This window comes from Acinonyx jubatus, chromosome D3 (genome assembly GCF_027475565.1).
Source record: "Acinonyx jubatus isolate Ajub_Pintada_27869175 chromosome D3, VMU_Ajub_asm_v1.0, whole genome shotgun sequence".
In the NCBI taxonomy this organism is placed as follows: domain Eukaryota; kingdom Metazoa; phylum Chordata; class Mammalia; order Carnivora; family Felidae; genus Acinonyx; species Acinonyx jubatus.
In genome coordinates, this window is record NC_069392.1 from 12,953,922 (window position 1) to 12,968,147 (window position 14,226).

The 14,226-nt window shown below is 37.9% G+C and overlaps 1 protein-coding gene across 2 annotated transcripts in view; it reads right to left on the reverse strand.

Moving 5' to 3' along the window:
* MED13L (mediator complex subunit 13L) overlaps positions 1 to 14,226 on the reverse strand; it is a 301,950-nt gene that overhangs the window by 231,651 nt on the left and 56,073 nt on the right. The gene's annotated exons all lie outside the window — the stretch shown is intronic.

The following is a 14,226-nucleotide window of genomic DNA, read 5'->3' on the forward strand; positions in this document are numbered from 1 at the left end:
GATGCATCTCTTCCAAATGTCAATCGTGTGCGAGCCCACAATAATCTAGTGATTTGCTTCCAAAGTGAACCTACCTCACAGTTTCTGCATACAAACATATTCAGATTTTCTGGACTGTGATCTAGACATCTACTTCGAGAGAGAACTTACCAAAACCTTACTTACACACCGTAAATGCCCTTGTGACTTAGACCAGCTGCTGAAGAGTCGGCAACTGTCTTCACTCCTGGATGACAGCTGACACAGAATGCATGGGAAGATTCAGATTCAGCATGGAAAGTGAACTGCTGCTTTCTGTGTTGGCTCATCTGGGAGTAGCTATTGCCTAGCAAGAACCTGCCCACCGGGGAAGAACTTTCCCACCTGGGAAAGACTGCTGTCTCAGGAGCGGTGCTACAAATGGCTCAAAACGATAGTCTTCTTTTTCAGGGAATAGATGTTCTGACTCCTAACTTATAAACTTTAACCAACCACCTTGCCTCTAGTATGTACCTAGGTGTCTGACCACTGCCCTGGCTTTTAATACAGAGCCTTGCCTCATTCCCCACTACAAGCTCCCCTAGTCACTACCTCTTCCTTATCTTGCTCTCCATCATGTGTCTTCCTTTGTTCTACCCCTATTCCTACTTCATTTCAACTCACTGTATTCCCCACACTTGGCTCCCGCTCTTACTCCTAGACTTTACCTGTCTCGTGTGTGGATCCCAGTTCGCTATCTCACTTTCACAGGTAACCCAGCCAGAGTCCAAGACCAACTGGCAGAGGACAGGATGCGATCCTTTTCAGAATATATGAAATGGCTAAGATAAAGGCTAGAAATAATTTACCATCGCTAGAGAAAGTAGCAGTGTGTTGCTTGGTGATGATCTCAGGTGGTATTCACAAACACCGCGTCTCCACTGTCTCTTCTCAGGGCTACTACCCAGGACACTATCAGTGAGTGGAAAGGGACTCACGGCACATGTCCTCCTACATGACCCAATTACACACGTGACCTGCCTTCTGGGACGCATGGGTTGGGTCTCACGTAGCTGCCAAAGTTTAATCAGAACCGAGAAAGCAGTCATGGAAATAGCAAAGGTACCAGTAAAGGAAGAGAGAAGTCAGACTTTACCTCCATCAGTTTGTTCTAGAGTTCTGGCCTCACAAGCACTTCAAATGTCAGTTAAAAGTACATTCCAATAATGCACAGAAAATGAGATGACACTTCAAAAAGATGTACTGTAAAAACAAAAAAATGTTTCCCCACGTCATTGTTTTCTTCTTTTCTCCTAGTTTCTTTTCACTTAGTGACACTCAGATAAGACTAAGTCTCTTCTAGTCAGCTACTTGGGACCAAAGACATAGGTTACCACTAGATTCCTCCAAGCTACCCACAAAGGAAAGAAACACAAATGGTCACTCCCCACCCACCTCCCATGAGAATCACTTTCTCCACAGATCTGCCAAAACAAAGAAGGATCTTTTGAGAAGAGCTCCTTTCCTAACCATTCCCACTCTGGTTCCCCTTCCCTACTTTCTCCCACCACAAGAGGGAAGAAACTCTGGGCTACCAATTCCATTAAGAAGAAACCGGGCAATCAGACAACAAAAAGAAACCAAAGGCATACAAATTGGCAAGGAAGAATTCAAACTTTCACTCTTTGCAGACAACATGACACTCTTAAGTGGAAAACCCAAAAGACCACCAAAAACCGTCAGAACAGATACATGAATTCAGCAAAGTCACAGATTACAAAAGCAATGTACAGAAATTGGATGCATTTCTATTCACCAATAATGAAGCAGCAGAAAGAGAAATCAAGGAATTGATCCTATTTACACTTGCACCAAAAATTGTAAGGTACCTAGGAATAAACCGACCCACAGAGGTAAAAGATCTGTATGCTGAAAACTATAGAAAGCTTATGAAAGAAACTGAAAAAGACACAAAGAAAGGGAAAAACATTCCATGCTCATGGAATGGAAGAACAAACATTGTTAAAATGTCTACACTCCCCCAAGCAATCTACATATTCAATGCAATCACTATCAAATAACACCAGCATTCTTCACAGAGCTAGAACAAACAATCCTAAAATTTGTATGAAACCAGAAAAGACCCCAAATAGCCCAAAACAATCCTGAAAAAGAAAACCAAAGCTGGAGACATCACAATTTCCGGATTTCAAACTGTATTACAAAGCTATACTCATCAAGACAGTATGGTACTGGCACAAGAACAGACACACAGATCAACGGAACAAAACAGAGAACCCAGAAATGGACCCCCAAATGTATGGCCAACAAATCTTCAACAAACCAGAGATGAATATCCAATGGAAGAAAAGACAGTCTCTTCAGCAAATGGTGTTGGGAAAACTGAACAGTGACATGCAGAAGAATGAACCTGGATCACTTTCTCACACCACACACAAAAATAAACTCAAAATGGATGAAAGACCTAAATGTAAGACAGGAAAGCATCAAAATCCTAGAGGAGAAAACAGGCAACAACCTCTTTGACTTTGGCTGCAGCAACTTCTTTTTCAACACGTCTCCAGAGGCAAGAGAAACAAAAGCAAAAATGAACTGTTGGGACCTCATCAAGATAAAAAGCTTCTGCCCAGCGAAGGAAACAATCAACAAAACTAAAAGGCAGCCTACAGAATAGGAGAAGACATTTGCAAATGACATATCCGATAAAGGCTTAGAATCTAAAATCTATAAAGAACTAATCGGGGCGCCTGGGTGGCGCAGTCGGTTAAGCGTCCGACTTCAGCCAGGTCACGATCTCGCGGTCCGTGAGTTCGAGCCCCGCGTCAGGCTCTGGGCGGATGGCTCAGAGCCTGGAGCCTGTTTCCGATTCGGTGTCTCCCTCTCTCTCTGCCCCTCCCCCGTTCATGCTCTGTCTCTCTCTGTCCCAAAAATAAATAAACGTTGAAAAAAAAAAATTTTAAAGAACTAATCAAACTTGGGGGCACCTGAGTGGCTCAGGCAGTTAAGTGTCTGACTTTGGCTCAGATCATGATCTTGCAGATGGTGAGTTCGAGCCCCGCACCAGGCTCTGTGCTGACAGCTCAGAGCCTGGAGCCTGCAGCCTGCTTTGGATTCTCTGTCTCCCTCTCTCTGTGTCCCTTCCCCACTCTTTCTTTTTCTCTCTCTCTCTCTCTCTCAAAAATAAACATAAAGAAAAAAATTGCTTTAGAACTAATCAAACTCAACACCCAAAAAACAAAGAATCTAGTGAAGAAATGGGCAGAAGACATAAACACTTTTCCAAAGAAGACATCCAGATGACTAACAGACACATGGAAAAAATGCTCAACATCACTCATCATCAGGGAAATACAAACCAAAACTACAATGAGATACCACCTCACACCTGTCAGAGCGGCTAAAATTAACAACTCAGGAAACAACAGGTGTTGGTGAGGATGCAGAGAAAGAGGAACACTTTTGCACTGCTGCTGGGAATGCAACTAATGCAACCACTCTGGAAAAGAGTATGGAGGTTCCTCAAAAAATTAAACACAGAATCACTCTATGACCCAGCAACTGCACCACTAGGTATTTATCCAAGGGATACAAAAATGCTAATTCAAAGCGGTACATGCACCCCAATGTTTATAGCACCACTATCAACAACAGCCAAATTATGGAAAGAGCCCAAATGTCCACTGACTGATGAATGGATAAAAAAGATGTGGGGTGTGTGTGTGTATTAAATGGAATGTTACTCGGTGATCAAAAGGAATGAAACAGTGACATTTGTAACAACATGGATGGATCTAGAGCATATTATGATAAGCAAAATAGGTCAGAAAAAGACAAGTATCGTAAGATTTCACTCATGTGGAATTTAAGAAACAAAACAGATGCACATAGGGGAAAGGAAGGGAAAATAAAATAAAAACAGAGAGGGAGGCAAACTATAAGAGGATCTTAAATGCAGAGAACAGAGGGTTGCTGGAGGGGAGGTGGGGGGGGGGGGCTAAGCGGGTGATGGGTATCAAGGAGGGCACTGGTTGCAATGAGCACTGGGTGTTATATGTAAGTGACGAATCACTGAATTCTACTCCTGAAACCATTACTACACTGCATGTTAACTAACTTGGATCTAGATAGATAGACAGACAGACAGACAAACTGACAGATAAATGCAAGTTTACTTTCTTTTTTTTTTTTTTTTTACAGGGCCCCTCCCTGGGTGGCTCAGCCAGTTAAGCATCTGACTCTTGATTTCGGCTCAGTCATGATCCTGCACCACAGAGCCTGCTTGGGATTCTCTCTCTCTCTCCCTAGGCCCCTCCCCTGCTCTCTCTCAAAATAAATAAATAAACTTGAAAAATTATTTAAAAAAATTAAAAATTTTAAAATTACGTTTCTAAAATGGGGGAAAAAAAGAAATTGGGTTACAGACAAAATTATAAAAACAAGTATGTTCTCATTAATGGCCACCAATCTAACTGATCTGAGACTAACCTCAATTATTTTCCTAACTTGTCCTTTCATAATTCAAATCAACCTTCTGCCTTCCTGGAGCCTGAGAAAGCAATGATACTTCCTGTTTTAAGGAAATAGAAGTATAAGCTTCATCACTGGGATAATCATAACCTCACCTATTAAATCTCCCTGAAATATATTTAGCATGCATGTTTTCCTTTTTGAAGAATTTAAATTATACTGCATATGGGGCACCAGGCTGGCTCAGTCAGTTAAGCGTCCAACTCTTGATTTTGGCTCAAGCCATGATCTCACAGTCTGCGAGTTCGAGCCCCACATTGGGGTCCATACTGACAGTGTGGAGGCTAGTTAGGATTCTGTGTGTCCCTCCCCTGCTTATTCTCTCTCTTAAAATAAATAAACTTTAAAAAGTAAAATAAAAAATAAAACTAAACATACTGCATAATTTAAAAACTCGTTTTTTGTATTTTTTTAGTTGCAGAAGGAAAACATGAAACTTAAAACAGCAATGGAAAGAGAAAATTAAGAAAGCTACCTTGGGGCGCCTGGGTGGCTCAGTCAGTTAAGCGTCCGACTCCTTGTCTCGGCTCAGGTCACGATCTCATGGCTTATGAGTTCGAGCCCCACGTCAGGCTCCACAGTGACAGTGCAGAGCCTGCTATAGATTCTCTCTCCCAATCTCCCAATCTCCCTCTGCCCCTCCCCCCCTCTCATTCTCTCTCTCCCAAAAATAAATAAACTTAAAAAAAATTTTTTTAAAGGGGAAAAAAAAAAAAAAACAAGCAAGCTACCAGCATTTACAGGATTACCTTCAACAGATATAGCCATAATTAGGTATTATTGTATTTCCAAAGTTGCCAAGCATCAGAACAGCTAAAACCTTAACTTAGGCTCAAACTAACAGAGCCCAGCAGTGCTTGTAATGACCAGAGAAGGAATGATATTTCTTCATATGCAAGACAGAAATCATGGATACCAATACATTCAAGACTCATCAGTCTCAGAAATGAACATCTATCATTGAAGAGGGATGAATATAACTTACAGAAAGGGAAAAATATATAATGAGATGCAAAATTAGTTAAGGGCTATCAAGGACAGCCTGTCTTTTTTTTAACTGGCACTCTTCTCTTTATTATTAATTACCTGGGGGTCTAGAACATAAAGAAGTTGTTACTAAAGAACTGATTCACAACTGTATATGTATTCCTATTTAAACCTTCCAAAAGAACATAAAACAAAAATAAATCTGCCATCCTCTATACAACTCGCTACTGACCAAGTTAAAAAAGAAAATGTGTGTTCTTGCTAGACTTCATTGAATATCCCTTGTTTTTGTAGATTTAACTTTGGAATCACAATTTATGTAATTATAAAACAAGATTAAACTTTTATACAACTAATGTCTAAAATATCAAAAGTAAAATTAAACAAAGGCACCTCACTGTGTGACCAGTTAGTGACAAAACCACACAGAGAGGAATTACTGACGGTAAATAGGATATACACAAAAGACGACAACAACAAAAATCTGCAAAAATACATATATTCCAAATAGTCAACAATAACAGTAATGATACTGTTTGCAGTAATGATACCGTTGATAGTGGTGTTGTTATTCTAAAACTGTTATATTTATAGTGCATGATAAAGCATATGAGAAACGGAGGTGCACAGAAGCAGTCTGGGCACAGGAGAAAGAAGATACAGAAATAAGAAATGGCATTAAGTAAAAATCCTACAGTCCTGAACCTGAACTGCTAAGCATTAGTATGAGTTATTGTATTCTTTATCTTAGAAAAAGGAAAAAGAAAGGACATGTATCTAGATTTGTTCACTGAAAAACCCTAGAAACAATGATTAATAGCAGAAAGAATCCCCAGTGCTCAGATTATGGTCTCTAAATGCTATATCCGCTTAAAGGAACCAGAATTCTTTGGCAAAATGGCTGATGGCAGATCTGGAGCAGAAATGTTCAAGATAAGTCTGGAATATCCTGTCATTCCAAAAAACAAGGAAAGTATCAATGACTTCTACAGTCATGTCAAAAGGACTCAGAAGCCATCTTAAATAGACTTCCACTGGCCCAAAGATGGAACAATTTAAACATCAAGAAGGGTAACAACTATAGTCAATTGAAACAATACATTTAAACCCATGAATTCACAGTAACATTCAAGAATTTGAACTCGCGGGTCACTTTCAGAGGACTAGTTAACTATCACTCTATACAGTAAGGTTAACGTATATGAAGGTCTTTGGAAAGCGCTCTTCAAATGATAGTCATATCACACTTACCATTTCAATAATAACTCAAGTAAGATTCAAATATTCTAATTATAAAGGAAAAGGGACAAAATTAATTCATATAGTTTGTATGAAGAATAAAGCATCAAAAAATGATGATGATGATGATGATGGTGCTGCTGCTGCTGTTGTTATTGTTACATGGTAAAAGTGTGATACAAAAAATGGAAATGTTAACCCCCTGCCCAAAAAAAGGCATCATATATATTTTATGCATTCCAATATATGTGTATAAATATATACGTGTATGTGTGTAGATATGTATGTCTTCATAAAATAAAATGTACCTATGCAAGAATTATCAGTATTTACAGGGAGTGCTCAGAGCCTAATGGCTTTTTAAACTGTCAACATTTTAGGTACCCACTACCAATAGACTTTTAAATACTGAAAGCATATGACAGATGGCAGACCTTCCTTAAAGGTTCTGATTCCTGAAAAAAAAAATGTATAAACAAAGGAGATATACTTCAATATTCAACATCCTTTAATAACTTCTACTTTGGATTAATTCAGAACCCTAAGTCCACACTGAGGAAACTTTTAAACTGCCCACAGAAAAATCATATAGGCTAGGTTATTTCCTTTATAAACTATAGCTTTGTTTAAAAAAAAAAAAAAAGATTATTACTACAACTATGCCACATTATCAGTCTCTTGCCTCTTCTGATGCCTTGCCCAACTAACCATGACCACCCTACACTTTTTTGAAACACTAACTCAAAAATCACTGCTTTTCACCCAGTTTACATATTCTAACTCTACTATCCTCTACCATGCTTTCCTTCTTAAGTATTTTTCTTACTATTCCTCACTGCTTCCTATCCACTGCTGAAGGAGTGGTCAATCAGTTCCAGACCCACTTACATGGTCCCCAGACCAAAATAAAACCAAGACAATACTTCCCCAAATGATAGAGTCCTCAAACTGTGGTAAGCCCAGAAAGTTTCCAAGTGTGGTTCAACTATAATCTAAGCTCTCAATGCTAATAACATTTAACCATGGCTGAACTAAAGTTAGACTTCCTCCTGAAATAACTTTTCTAAAAGCACTAAGAAAGTTATTTTCTCCCTAAATTTTTCTAATGTTATATGGACAGTCGCATGCCACAAACTACTCTAAGTCAATTTCAGTGAAGTCAAACTCACATGCCTTCCTTTCCTGCTGCAACCTAGGCATTCCATGAGCCATACACCATTGCAGCAAGGCAGGGAGGCAGGTTTAATCTAAAGAACAAATCCCATAAGCATGCTGAGTTAGCAAAGGCACCTACAAATGATTTCCAATCACCACAACAGCACACATTCTCTAGACCACATTCAAGGGTCAGAATCTTCAGTGAAATCATTTCAGAATAGAGTATACCTTCGATTGCATATCTGGAACTTTAACTACATTAAGGAAAAAACACAGTTTTGAAATCATGCCACATTTACATTGCTAAAGAAAATCACAAAAAATGCTAAGCAAATGGTATTAATGATATTCTTACTGCTTCCAAACCTCTGAGACCATTTAGTAAATGTTTACTGAATGAACGGCCTTATTTCATGGAAAATATATCGTATCTAAAATTACTTAACATCAATCCAAAATAAAATAAACAGCCCAAAATCACTCATACAAGAAACCAACATATGCGTACATGATGTTTCTATAATGGTATCATAGGGCCCTAAAATCCAACCACAAGTCCTTCAGGGAAAATGCAAATGTTCTGTAGAGCACCTGACATTCACTGCACAAATACACTACAAAAAGCCACCAAGGACTGTAAAATCCAAAATTGGCACAATTAATCTATCCCATTTATTTTTAGCACACAAGCAGAACTACAACAAAATAAACCTCCACAAATCCTGCCTGCACCTAGAAAAAATGTAAATAGTAAACTGGCAAGATCATGAATACAGAAACCTCTAAATAAAGCTAATGGAAGTGGAGTGGCATTTATAAATGAAAGCTCATCAGGAGATCAAGATAAACCTTGTGAGAAGTAGATGTTGAAAAGCAGTCTTAGGTTTACCACATGAAGCTGTCAACTTGAAAAGCATAGAAAAACCATCAAGAAACCTAGTTTCCTAACATAATCAATAAATTCACTGCCATGTGAAAAAGGAAGAAAGGAAGAGAAGCACACAGAGAGAGAAGGGAGAGAAGTAAGGGAGGACTACTGGAGGACTGGGGGAAAATGTCATGATACCCTTTTTAAGACCCCAACCAGATGAAGAAAACATCCTACCATATTCCTGCAATGGTCTTCTGTTACAATACTTTCAGTGCCTCTTCCTTAGGATGGTGCCAGAAATAGCCTTTCTGCCATTTCCAGCCATTGTTGGTTCTGCACCTATACCAGCACTGTCCAACAGAACTTTTTGTGCTGATGGAAATGTTTTTATCTGCACTGGCCATCAAGGTAGCCCCTAGCCATATATGGCTATTAAGTACCTGAAATGTGTCATGTGACTGAGGGTTTCAATATATCATTTCATTTAATCAATTAAAATTTAAAGAGGCATAAGGTGAGGCATAAACTCCCAGGGGACGGGGGGGGAGGGGGGGGGCGGGATGACTTTTAAAGTATTATCTCTAGATATCAGCCACGTAGGCACCCAAAAACTAAGAGGCATACCCTGAAACTGATTTATACTCTGAGACAGATGAATTTGGGAGTTCAAAATAATTTTTATGGAAAAAAGAAATAATTTGATGATAATCCAGAAAGAGAAGCGACAAAAGAATAGAATACAAAAATAAATCGAGAAAGTTCCAAAATTTTGCTCAGTTTAAACTTAAAAAAAAAAAAAATTGAAGTACTGGGGGGCACCTGGTTGGCCCAGTCGGGGGGAGCATACAATCCTTTATCTCAGGGTTGTGAGTTCGAGCCCCATACTGGGTGCAGAGATTACTTTAAAATAAAAAAAAATTTTTAAATAAATATTTAAATTTAAAAATAAATAAAAGTACTCATCAAAGGTCTCAAACTGCCAATCTCTACATCCCTAATATAAAAAGTTTCCTACTAAATTACACTACTGTGTATAGCACATTTTAATCTTCCATTGCCTTCAGTTTAAAAACTTTGTTACACGTGACTCTGTTTGGTAGCATTTTCTGACAGTTTTGTGACATATTCTTAAGACCAAATAACTACTGAAATAAGTTGACATAAGGAAAAACAACTTTTTTTAAATGTTCATTAAATTATGTGTATACATACCATTTTCTCTGAGAAAGTCAAATCTACCAGATAATCTAATTATACATCTGTAATTAAATTTTAAAGTTCACAAACAACATTCTCTTAGAAACCCATGAGATTAAGTTGGTGACTATTTAATATGTTTAAGTTAATTTGTGTAAATAATTAGAAGTGATACCATTATTTTCTTACTTGAACAAATAGAACTCAAGAACAAGAGACTCTGTCGTGGAAAATCATCAAAACTTCTGAGTATCAGAGAATTCAATCCTGCCATTTTCTTTTTTCTTTTCAGCCAAGTGTACTATGACAGTATTTCTTATAAGTTGGCCTTTCTACTAGGAAGTTTTTTTATCTGAGATCAAACAATTATAATGAAAATTATTCCATAAATACAGTACATATGGGGGAAATTAAATAAAATCTACTTCTACTACATAATACAGTATGCAAACAATCTTCTTTGGCTCATATAAACTGCCCCCCCCCCCAAAGAAACCTTTAACCTACAGTCTGAGCAAAACACATAAACAGAAAACACAATCAAATACTCCACTCTAATAATCTATTCATACAAAACAACGAGCTTTAAATAATATCAGGGATCTCAAGTGATTCCTAAAAATACACAGTCCTTACAGACAACAAAACCACAGCAGAAACGACACAGAGAGAATTATAACATAAGTTATCACCTTCCTTCTGAAACTAAAACTCCCAGTACAATCTCAGAAAAGTGGGGTTACGCTCAAGGCAACTCCTTGACATGCTGCCATTAGATCAAGATGATTGTCTTCTGGGATGTTGCTATGGCAATCAGAGATGGCTATCCTAAAAAGAAAAAAGCAACTACTATTGTCAAGTATAGTCTCAATACTAGCATCTAAAAACTAATTCAACGCTGGAAGAAAAGCTGTTTTATAAATGAAGTATAAAGCCTACTGCTTCCATAATCTGCTTGGCCTGATGAACTTCCATAGTATAAACTGCGGTTCTCACTCTCCTTCAATAAACCAAGCAAGATACCTTCCCACCAATTCCTTTCACCAGGATGGAGGGACCAAAGGACTAACAGATGTATGGGAAAGAGGACAGGAAGCAGAATAGGAAGGGAGGGAGGGCAGACCTCCCAGCTATATAAAAACAAACCAGGAGTTTTTACCTTTGAACTGCTTCCAAAACAAAAGCAAAGGCAAAGGCAAGTATGGAGGAACAAATATTCAGGAGCTTAAAAAAAAATAAAAACACTAAAATTATTTGCAAGTTTTTCCTAAAGCGCTAAAGTTACTTTTTAACATTTCGTAATTTATTCTTCCAAATTCCTAAGTGTGAGGCTTCTGATTTACCTGAAACTAATGATGACTACCCAAATAAGAGATCCTTTTATTTTAAGGAGCATGTTTCTGGAAGAGAGTTAATTTAGTTACAAGTTAGAAAAGCCAAGAAATGCTTTCTGAAATCTTTGTTCAAAAACCCAGAATTTAAAGTTCAAATCTAGTAAAACAGCATTACATCCATCATGTATAGACTCCCTGTATAACAACCCCCTCCATATATACACACACCCCTTACAGAAAAAAACTTTGAGGTGTCTTTAAAAGTATAATTAAGTCACATGGCAAAGTATATGATTCCTCAGTGATGTAAACAACTCCACTGGATACAAAGTTCTGATACTTCTTTTTTTTTAATCAACAAGCCAGGTTAAATAACAACTACAAAATATAATATAATCCTGCCAATATGTTGTAATCATGGTAACAAAAAAAAAAATGTTTCTGGGACCATCTGACTCATCTTGTTAAGCAGTAACTTAGTTCTGGGAGTCAGGACCCATTAAATGAAACTGGAACTACTTACCAAGAAGCCATCTATCTTACCTTCCCTTAGACTATCAAAAGGTGAAGAGGAGGAAGAGGATGAAAAGAAGCAGTAGTAGAAAAAAAAGGAAAAAAAAAAGCTTCGTAACCCTATTTCAGTGTGTAGGGCTACATCAAATATTTTCAAGATACTAAAAACCTAATTAACACAAAAATCAAAATTTCAATACTACATTTATATTCATGCCAAATGTGGATGAAATGTAAATAACACTAAAATTCCTCTCTATTTAGGTATCAACATCAAAGGAAAATATTATTTTCAGCAATAGCTTCTTTCTTCTTAGTTTCCTTCAAACAACTTAAATAGGAATGAGTAAAATGGCTGGCTCAAAATCATTTCATCCAACATGCTCAAAGTAAATAAAATAGTCCAGTCCATATTATCACTAAATGATAATTTATCTAACTCACTTTAATTTCCATCAAGTGGCCAAAATTTGGTTACCTCTGTGCTACTTTATCGCTAAAAAAAGAAATCCTCGTAACATAATTAACCTTTTGCTCCACAGAAGTATACCTTTATTGGATAAACTAAATTCAGACCTCTTTGAAAATGTAAGTGAGCCCACCAATGTGGCCTCACAGAACTAGTATTAAATAGTACGTTAACAGTGTCTCCAGGACACCCTTAATTTTACAAATTATCAAAATCTACATTAAAATATCAAAGGATATCTTATTTTTCTTACTTATAGATCCACAGTGCCTAGCACAGTATTTAGGAAAGAATAATCACTCAAAGTGTGTTTAATGGATAAAATATGAATCCAGCCTCTTTCCCTACACTTCAGGTAGATTAATTTTAATCAATAAAATTCTTTCACACAAAAGTTCAATATTTAAGAATCAAAAAACCAGATGAGATTAAAAATATACAGAACAGCTGTTTAGTGGTCTTCACTGTTATCTCATCTACAATGGTGGAACAGACCCCTAACATTCTCCTTACTACCAACTTCTTGGCTCTAATTTACTTAACATACTGCAGCTCAGATTAATCCTTCTAACTACTCAAGAATCTCAAGAGATCCCACTAATGGTCTACTGAATGGTGGTAATGCCTTAACTCAGTATTCAAGTTCCCCCATGATCTGATTCAAACTACCTTTCCAAACGTACTTCTTCTTCTTCTCTTGATCACACTCTTCTCAAAAGCCAAGAGGAAATTCTAGCTGTCACCAGAACCTCTCTACTGCTAGTCACTTTTAGTGAACCATCTTTTCTCCTTCCTACCCCTGAAGCCCACATGTCCTAGCTCAGCTCTTTAAAGCATCATTTTAAATGCTACTTCCTAGGACGCCTGGATGGCTCAGTGGGTTGATGGTTCAACTCTTGATTTTGGCTCAGGTCATGATCCCAGGGTCATGGGACCAAGCCCCATGTTGGGAGACTCCCTTAAGTGTGGAACCTGTTTAGTATTCTTTCTCTCTTCTCTCTCTGCCCTTCTTCCCCACTCATGCTCGCTTGCTCTCTCAAAGAGAAACAGAAACACCACTTCCTCCATGGAAGGTACCTAATCCCAGTAGCTACAGGTCATCTCTACTCTTCCAAGTTCCCAGAGCACTTTACCTGTATCTCAACTATGGTTCCTGCAACATGATAAGGTGCACTACTATTACCGACAGTCATCACTCCTACAAGCACCTAAGACCTTCAAGAATCGGCGTGTGGCTCAAGAAAGAAGGTGGCATAGATGCTTCTAGAAGGAAGCTATGTAAAAAGGCAGGTCTCAAAGCAGTTGAAAAAAGTGAAAACCATGGCAAAGGCTGCTTCAAGAACATCGAGTTTAAAGATGTACTTACTTGGTGGTGTAAACACCAGAGAAAATTATTGAAAGGTCATTTTCCTACCCAATATAAGAAGCATGCAGCCACACATGCTCATTCCTCCTCTTGTGTTCCATACTCACAAACATCCTACTCAATGTAAGAGATACAGCAGGCCAAGAGAAATCTGGTGGTTTAAGAGATGGTAACTGCAACAAAGACCAATGAATGTGCTATTATTGTGTTTGACACTGAAAATCCCCAACCAAGATGTATCTAACTAGCAAGGAAATCTGGTATATGGAATATGTAAAAACATGTCATAATAATATATGACAGCAAAGGTGATTTTAAGGACAGAAAACTTTGGGCAAAATCCACTATCTTCCATCAACAAGGAAAACTTTAATCCCTTGACTTTTTTTTTTTTTTAAATAAAACTGGTGATAAGCTGGGGGGGTCCATCCCTTTAGCTTGATAGAATATTAATTGAAGACCTTCATTCAACTGTATTGAACTAGCTGCTCTTACCCTATGATGGTTATCACTGCCCAGGAAAGAGAGGGCAGCATATGATCAGTACAAAGAGGTTGCATGGGCACCTACCCACCTGGATGAAGAT